The sequence below is a fragment of the Dromiciops gliroides genome, chromosome 2, assembly GCF_019393635.1.
Source record: "Dromiciops gliroides isolate mDroGli1 chromosome 2, mDroGli1.pri, whole genome shotgun sequence".
Taxonomy (NCBI): Eukaryota; Metazoa; Chordata; class Mammalia; order Microbiotheria; family Microbiotheriidae; genus Dromiciops; species Dromiciops gliroides.
In genome coordinates this window covers 244446930-244455071 of record NC_057862.1, presented here as the reverse complement: position 1 = coordinate 244455071, position 8142 = coordinate 244446930, and positions in this window count along the sequence as shown.

The following is an 8142-nucleotide window of genomic DNA, read 5'->3' as shown; positions in this document are numbered from 1 at the left end:
GGAGCTACGGCTCCCGTATCGGACTGCACAGCCACACTGTGGCCCGTGGCTCTTCAAGGTTGATGGTCGTCCGTGACTGGCAGAAGCCTACTACTTAACTTGAAACCTATGTGACTTTGGACAAGCCATTTCAGTTCTTTTGGGGTCTCGCTTTCTTCATCTGTTAAATGAGGTTTCTTCTAATTCTAAAGCTCCCATACCATAAACCTGTGTGCCTATGGCATGATAGCTGTTTTCAAGTATTAAAAAAGTTGTCATGTGGAAGTGGAATTAGGATTTATTTTTCTTAAAGGCAGCTATGTGGCACAGAGGATAGAGCACTGGCCCTGAAGTCAGTATGGACTTGAGTTCAAATCTGACATCAGACATTTACTAGCCATGTGACCCTGGGCAAATCACCTAACCCTGACTGCCTCCCAAAAATAAGTAAATTAAGATGGTGTCAAACTCAAATAGAAAAGGGGCAGAGTACTAACTAGTAAATAAGGATTCCTGAAAGAAAGCATATTGACTTATTTTTTTTTTAATTTTCATTAATTTTGCAGGGCAATGAGGGTTAAGTGACTTGCTCAGGATCACACAGCTAATAAATGTCAAGTATCTGAGGTTGGATTTGAACTCAGGTTCTGCTGAATCCAGGGTCGGTGCTTTATCCACTGTGCCACCTACCTGCCCACTTTGACTTACTTTTAAACTGTAGTGTTATCTCCTTGGGAAAAAATAGATGACATTTTAAGGGAGAGTGGGTTGGTTTTGACTGGATGGATGTACCATATAAACTTCTTGCATGGATGGTTGGTAGATGTGGAAATTTACCTTTTTGTTTATGAGTTCTCTTGAGTTTATAATGTTATAGCCCATGAACAAAACCATTTCCCCCTAAAAATAACAAAGTAATGTTATCTGTGTTTTATTGTATTTTTATTTATACTTTAAAATATTTCCTAAGAACTGCCCATATTTGATGCCTATGGGCTGAATCAATAATGAGTAAGAGAAGAGGGAAAGGAAATGTTTGTGAAATCTCTTTCACAAGCCTCTTCAGAGAAAGAAAAAGAAGAATTTGACCACTTTGCTAGCTGACATCATTCACTGTGCATATTACTTGCCATGAGACTTTTTAAATCATGTTAGTCATAAGATAGGTTTTCTTTAATTCTCTACTCAAACTAAAATAGGTGGAGCATATTTCCATATTAGGAAAAATTGAGTAAAAATTCATTCTTACCTCTTTGGTTGGGGACAGGAAGTTATCAGATTGTGACTGGGTGAAGGTCTATAAACAGACCTCTTATCAAACCTTAAAAGATTCCACTAGCATCCCCCGAGCAAGAAAAAAGCAAGGTCATATACATTCTAGCTTAGCTGCCCTTCAAAAATTTTGTATTTAGAGGTAAAACTTTGTCTCTCTGAAGAAAAACACAACCCCTTGGAACACACAGTCCACAACATGTTATTCCATCAGCTATTGCCTTTATATGGGGGTGTGCTGGTAAATGTTTAATAATCAGCCTTCTGGAAGAAGGAAGGAAATGTATATATGACACTCACTTGGGTTTAATCTGCATTATTAACACTTTTTTAATCAATACATTGAGCCCTGTTTTGTAGCATTTCCTGATTTCTGAGGAATATATGCTTACACTGAATATTTAACTCCAGCAAACCCCTGCCTATATCACTGGACCTGACAAGGATTCTCTGTGAGTGGCACTTTAATATGCTGATTTTAACTAATCCTGATCTACATTAACATAACCATCCTACAGTCTAGAATGAAACCTAAGTGATAATTCCACTGAAAAATACCAGGCATAGCCAGGTGGGTTTAATGTCTTGGAGTTCAATTGAAACTACCTCTTCTGAAGGGTTTAAATCTGAATTTTAATAGTAATCAGACTTTTTCATTAAAAAGAAAATGCTCACCATTTTATTTTGTTTGTTTTTGTTTTGTTGAAGAGAAATGAGAGTTAAGTGACTTGCCCAGGGTTACACAGCTAGTAAGTGTCAAGTGTCTGGGGCTGGATTTGAACTCAGGTCCTCCTGAATCCAGGGCTGGTGCTTTATCTACTGCAGTACCACCTAGCTGCCCCCTCTCACCATTATATTTTAAAATGATTCAGGGAAAACCAGAAAGGTATTCTTAACCTGTGAACACCTAAGAGTCCTTTGCATCTCGATGCTTTTATTGCAAATATCTACTATTTCAGAGTGTTTGGTTATGATTTTGCTACTCATTTTCACGCCTGCCTAGATCTTTTCCTTCTTTTGTTCCTTCTGTCATTTTCTTCAAATATATTTTTGGTGTGTTCCACTGTCACTCAAACTCCCAGACTGCCCCTAAATGAAATGATCTACCAACTATCTTTTCTCCCATACCCAAATGGCCCCTTGTGCTAGTCAGCTTCAGAATATCAAGTGATGCATGTCTCTATATAGGAATAGATGCCTTGAGCAAGCTATAAGATATATTAAATAATATACAAATCTATTAGACATCCTTGCTTACATAGGGAAGAGTCCAAGAAATCACTTTGGCCAGGAAATTAAGCTTGCACTAATGATTTAAGGATGGGATACTTAGTTAAGCCCATAGCCCAGCCATGTGGGATTGCCATCCAGCAAAGAAGGAAGAGAAAAAGATAAAGTAACATATTAACACAAGAAAATGGATCGAATACCCAAAATCCTAAGAAGAAAAAGAAAAAACCTCAGGAAAATCCCAGAATACAATCAGGAATCAACATAGGGTATTCTAAAAGCAAAAGGAAGAATAGTTCAAAGACCACATGATGAACCCTACAATGCCAGGAACAGTCCATACATGTAATCCTATCACCTATCTTGGGGAGATTAGTGTAAAGTTGGGGGCATTTTGATTTAAAAAATCAATGAAATCGCCCCATCACATTTAAATGAGGTGAGAATTGGGTCTCAATGATGGCTCAATTAGCCAATAATAAACTTTAAACTAAGTGCAAAGAATTCCTTGATGATCTGGAGTAACTGGTACACAGGAACCTGTTTGGATTGGGATTGACTAAGGAAATTTGGTCACATCCAAGGGTTTGTCTATAAAATACCAAACCAGTCTGGACCTGAAAGATTTAGACATCTGAGAGTGTGGGCCAGAGAAGAATCTTCTACAAGACCCTTGAGGAAGAGCTACTAGGATGATGCAGGTGGAGAGCACCTTGGCTTAGCCTTGACCTTGATCTCCTTCTCCTCTACCCCTTTGACAAAACGAAGATTTTGTAAACATTCTAGTGGTGTCTACATTGCAGGGAGGTAGATTCATACATCTACAAGCACCCCAGAAAAAAAGCTACACCATGCCAAAGTAAAGGAGGAGAGGGAGAAAGAGGGAATAAACAGTTGTTATATGGGCATAGCTAGTAAGCATCTAAGTGAGGATTTGAACTGAAGTCTTCTTGACTCCAGGTCCAGCACTCTATCCATTGTACCACCTAAAGGGAATTTCTTGAGCATTCCATGATGGGAGGATATGTCTTTCAGCACCCAGTGTTGGCTCATGTGCTATAGCAGCATTAACCCTAGAATCCTGAGGGAACAAGTAGCAGCCATACACCAGTCACCAAACTTTTCAATGTTCATAGAAATTAGCTATCAATAAATATTTTTTGCCTTCTTAAAATTTTTATTATATTATTTTCCAGTTACAGATTACATATAAGGATAGTTTTCAACATTTGTTTACACTGGATTTTTAGTTTCAAATTTTTCTTTTCTCCCCCCCTCTCTTCCCTCCCTCCTCCCCAAGACAAAAAGAAGTCTGATATAGGTTGTATATGTACAGCCACATCAAACATATTTCTACATTAATCATCTTGTGAAAGAAGAATCAGAGCACAAAGGAAAAACCTCAGACAAGAAGGATAAAAAAACAGTCCACAAGTAGAAACAGTATGTTTCAATTTGCATTCTTAATTCACAGTTGTTTTTTTCTGGATGTTGAGAATATTTTCTATCATGAGTTCTTTGAAACTGTTTTGGATTGTTGCACTGCTAAGAAGAGCCAATTCTATCCCCATTGTTCATCATACAATGTTGCTGTTACTGTGTACAATGTTCTCCTGGTTCTGCTCCTCCCAGTCAGCATCAGTTCATATAAGTCCTTCCAGGCTTCTCTGAACTCCTCCTGTTCATCGTTTCTTACAGCACTGTAGTATTCTATTACATTCATATACCACAATTTGTTTAGCCATTCCTCTATTGATGGGCATTCCCTCGATTTCCAATTCTTTGCCACTACACAGAGGGCTGCTATAAATATTTTTGTATATGTGGGTCCTTTTCCCTTTTCTAAGGTCTCTTTGGGATACAGACCTAGAAGTGGTACCTCTGGGTCAAAGGGTATGAACAGTTCCATAGCACTTTGGGCATAGTTCCAAATTGTTCTCCAAAACGGTTGGATCACTTCACAGCTCCACCAGCAATGCATTAGTGTTCCAATTTTTCCACAGCTTCTCCAACATTTATTATTTTCCTTTTTTGTCACATTAGCCAATCTGATAGGTATCAGGTGGTACCTCAGAGCTGTTTTAATTTACATTTCTCTGATCAATAGTGATTTAGAGCATTTTTTCATGTGGCAATAGATAGCTTTGACTTCTTCATCAGAAAACTGCCTGTTCATATCCTTTGACCATTTCTCAATTGGGGAATTATGTGGATTCTTATAAATTTGATTTAGTTCCTGATTTATTTTAGAAATGAGGCCTTTATCAGAAATGCTGGCTGTAAAAATTGTTTCCCAGTTTTCTGCTTCCCTTCTAATTTTGGCTGCATTGCTTCTGTTTGTACAAAAGCTTTTTAATTTAATGTAATCAAAGTCTTCTATCTTGTTTTTCATAATATTCTCTATCTCTTGTTTGGACATAAATTTTTTCCTCTCCATAGATCTGAGAGGTAAACTATTCCTTCCTCTCCTAATTTATCTATGGTATCACACTTTATGTCTAAATCTTGAACCCATTTTGACCTTATTTTTTGTATAAAGTATAAGATGTTGGTCTATTCCTAGTTTCTGCCATACTATCTTCCAGTTTTCCCAGCAGTTTTTGTCAAATACTGAGTTCCTCTCCCAGAAGCTGGAGTCTTTGGGTTTATCAAACAGTAGATCACTATAGTCATTTACAACCGTGTCTCCTATGTCTAACCTATTCCATTGATCCACCACTCTATTTCTCAGCCAGTACCACATAGATTTGATGACTACTGCTTTATAATATAGTTCCAAGTTTGGTACGGCTAGCCCACCGTCCTGTGCATTTTTTTTCATTAGTTCCCTTGATATTCTTGACTTTTTGTTTTTCCAGATGAATTTTGTTATTATTTTTTCTAGCTCTATAAAAAATTTATTGGTATTCTGATTGGTATGGCACTGAATAGGTAAATTAATTTAGGTAGAATTGTCATTTTTATTATATTAGCTTGGCCTATCCATGAGCAATTTATATTTTTCCAGTTATGTAGATATGATTTTATTTGTGTGAAAAGTGTTTTGTAATTGTGTTCATAGAGTTCCTTGGTTTGTCTTGGCAGGTAGACTCCCAAGTATTTTATAATGTCTACTGTTACTTTAAATGAAATTTCTCTTTCTATCTCTTGCTGTTGAGCTTTGTTGGTCATGTATAGAAATGCTGATGATTTATATGGGTTTATTTTATATCCTGCAACTTTGCTAAAGTTGTTAATTGTTTCAAGCAGTTTCTCAGTTGATTCTTTAGGATTCTCTAAGTATACCAACATAGCATCTGCAAAGAGTGAAAGTTTTGTTTCCTCCTTGCCTATTCTAATTCCTTTAATTCCTTTTTCTTCTCTTATTGCTAAAGCTAACATTTCTAATACAATATTAAATAACAGAGGTGATAATGGACATCCCTGTTTCACCCCTGATCTTATTGGGAATGCCTCTAACTTATCCCCATTACATATAATGTTTTCTGATGGTTTTAGGTAGATACTGCTTATTATTTTAAGGAAAGCTCCACCTATTCCTAGGCTCTCTAGTGTTTTTAATAGGAAAGAGTATTGTATTTTGTCAAATGCTTTCTCTGCATCTATTGAGATAATCATATGATTTTGGTTAGTTTTGTTATTGATGTGGTTGATTATATTAATAGTTTTTCTAATGTTGAACCAGCCTTGCACTCCTGGTATGAATCCCACCTGCTCATAGTGTATTATCCTGCTGATCACTTGCTGCAATCTCCTTGCTAATATTTTAAGATTTTTGCATCAATATTCATTAGGAAAATTGGTCTGTAATTTTCTTTCTCTGTTTTGGCTCTGCCTGGTTTAGATATCAATAAATAATTTTAAAACACAGGAAAAATTGGCTACACAAGAGTATCAAAGCAAATAAGTAGGAGCTCTGAGAAAAAGAACAATAGAGTTGAAAAATAAAATAATAAAGTATAGGAAAATTTGTTAGAAGAGAAATAAAAGATAGTAAAGACAAAAGAGCACACGAATTCTCTATGAACCAAAGCAATTCACTTTGAAAACAGATAAACAGACATTTTAAGGATTATAAGTCTCATAGAAGAACATTATACATTTAAAAAACCTGAATACCACATTATACATTTAAAAAACCTGAATACCACAATGAAAGAAGTAAAATCTGAAAACTGTTCAGAACTTTTGAATACAGGTGACTGAGCATTATTCAAGAAAATTCATACATCACCATAAGAGGAGAAAACCCTTTTCACCCCAAACTCCAAGACACAAAAATATTGGTTACATTTTAACATTTCAGTAACAAACAATAAATTTTGCTAGTTGTCAGGAAAATGGTGTTCAAATATGAAAAAAGGAAATTTGAAGAATGTGGAATTTTCTGCAGTTATGAAAAACTGAAGGAGGAAATTAAATCACGTGTTTCAAAAACAAAGTAAGCAAATGCTACAACCCCAAATGACATATACTTAAAACCTCAGCCTAATCAATAAAAATTATATGGCATTTAACAAAAGAGATATTTGAGGTATTGATTGGGAAAAAGAGAGGTGAACAGATTATTTTTGACTTTTAAATATTGAGAAAAGAATCTCAAGAAAGGTTAATAAATACAATTATCAAGAGAAGATATAGTGAAAGAGGGCAAGTGGAAAACAGAAATGAATTGTATGCTCCTACTAAGCCCGTGGTTGAATAATGAAAGGATATTTATTTCTAAGCCTTTTTGGAAAAAGATAATGGTCATCTTTGAGAGACTGAGTTGGAATGAGGAGGGTAAAGGGATTGGAACTGCAGAGAAGGGAAGTGAGTACTGATGAATATTCCCATGGAGTAGGAGATATGTGCCTGCAGTAGGGAAATAGGGACTTTGTGATGGGGTCAGTCTGTATACAATTTATTCATGGGGTGGTCAACTTTTTTTTTTTTTTTAGTGAGGCAATTGGGGTTAAGTGACTTGCCACACAGCTAGTAAGTGTTAAGTGTCTGAGGCTGGATTTGAACTCAGGTACTCCTGACTCCAGGGCCGGTGCTCCATCCACTGCGCCATCTAGCTGCCCCAGTGGTCAACTTTTAAGAGACAATGTCGAACCTCTATGAATAGCATTCTACTCCAGAAGAAGGGATACTTTCTAGAGTCAGCTAGCACCCAAAGTATTCATGGCTGTGGTGACATGTAGATTCAGAGATGAACTCTTTCATTACTTTATCTTCTCTTGATAATTGTATTTATTAACCTTTCTTGAGATTCTTTTCTCAATATTTAAAAGTCAAAAATAATCTGTTCACCTCTCTTTTTTCTGATCAATACCTCAAATATCTCTTTTGTTAAATGCCATATTTTTTATTGATTACGCTGAGGTTTTAAGTATATATCATTTGGGGTTGTAGCATTTGCTCAATTTGTTTTTGAAATACATGATTTAGTTTCCTCCTTCAGTTTTTCATAACTGCAGAAAATTCCACATCTCTTTGGGATGTAAACTAATCAAAGTTAGGGGATGGGGTGTGACTGGGCATCACAATTTAGAACACAGATAGCTCCTACCAAAGGATGCTACTTCCATCCAGTATTACTCCCTCATGAATACTTATTTCTTTTTTTCTAGACTTTTATTTTTCTCCCAAATACATGTAAAGATAGTTTTCAACATT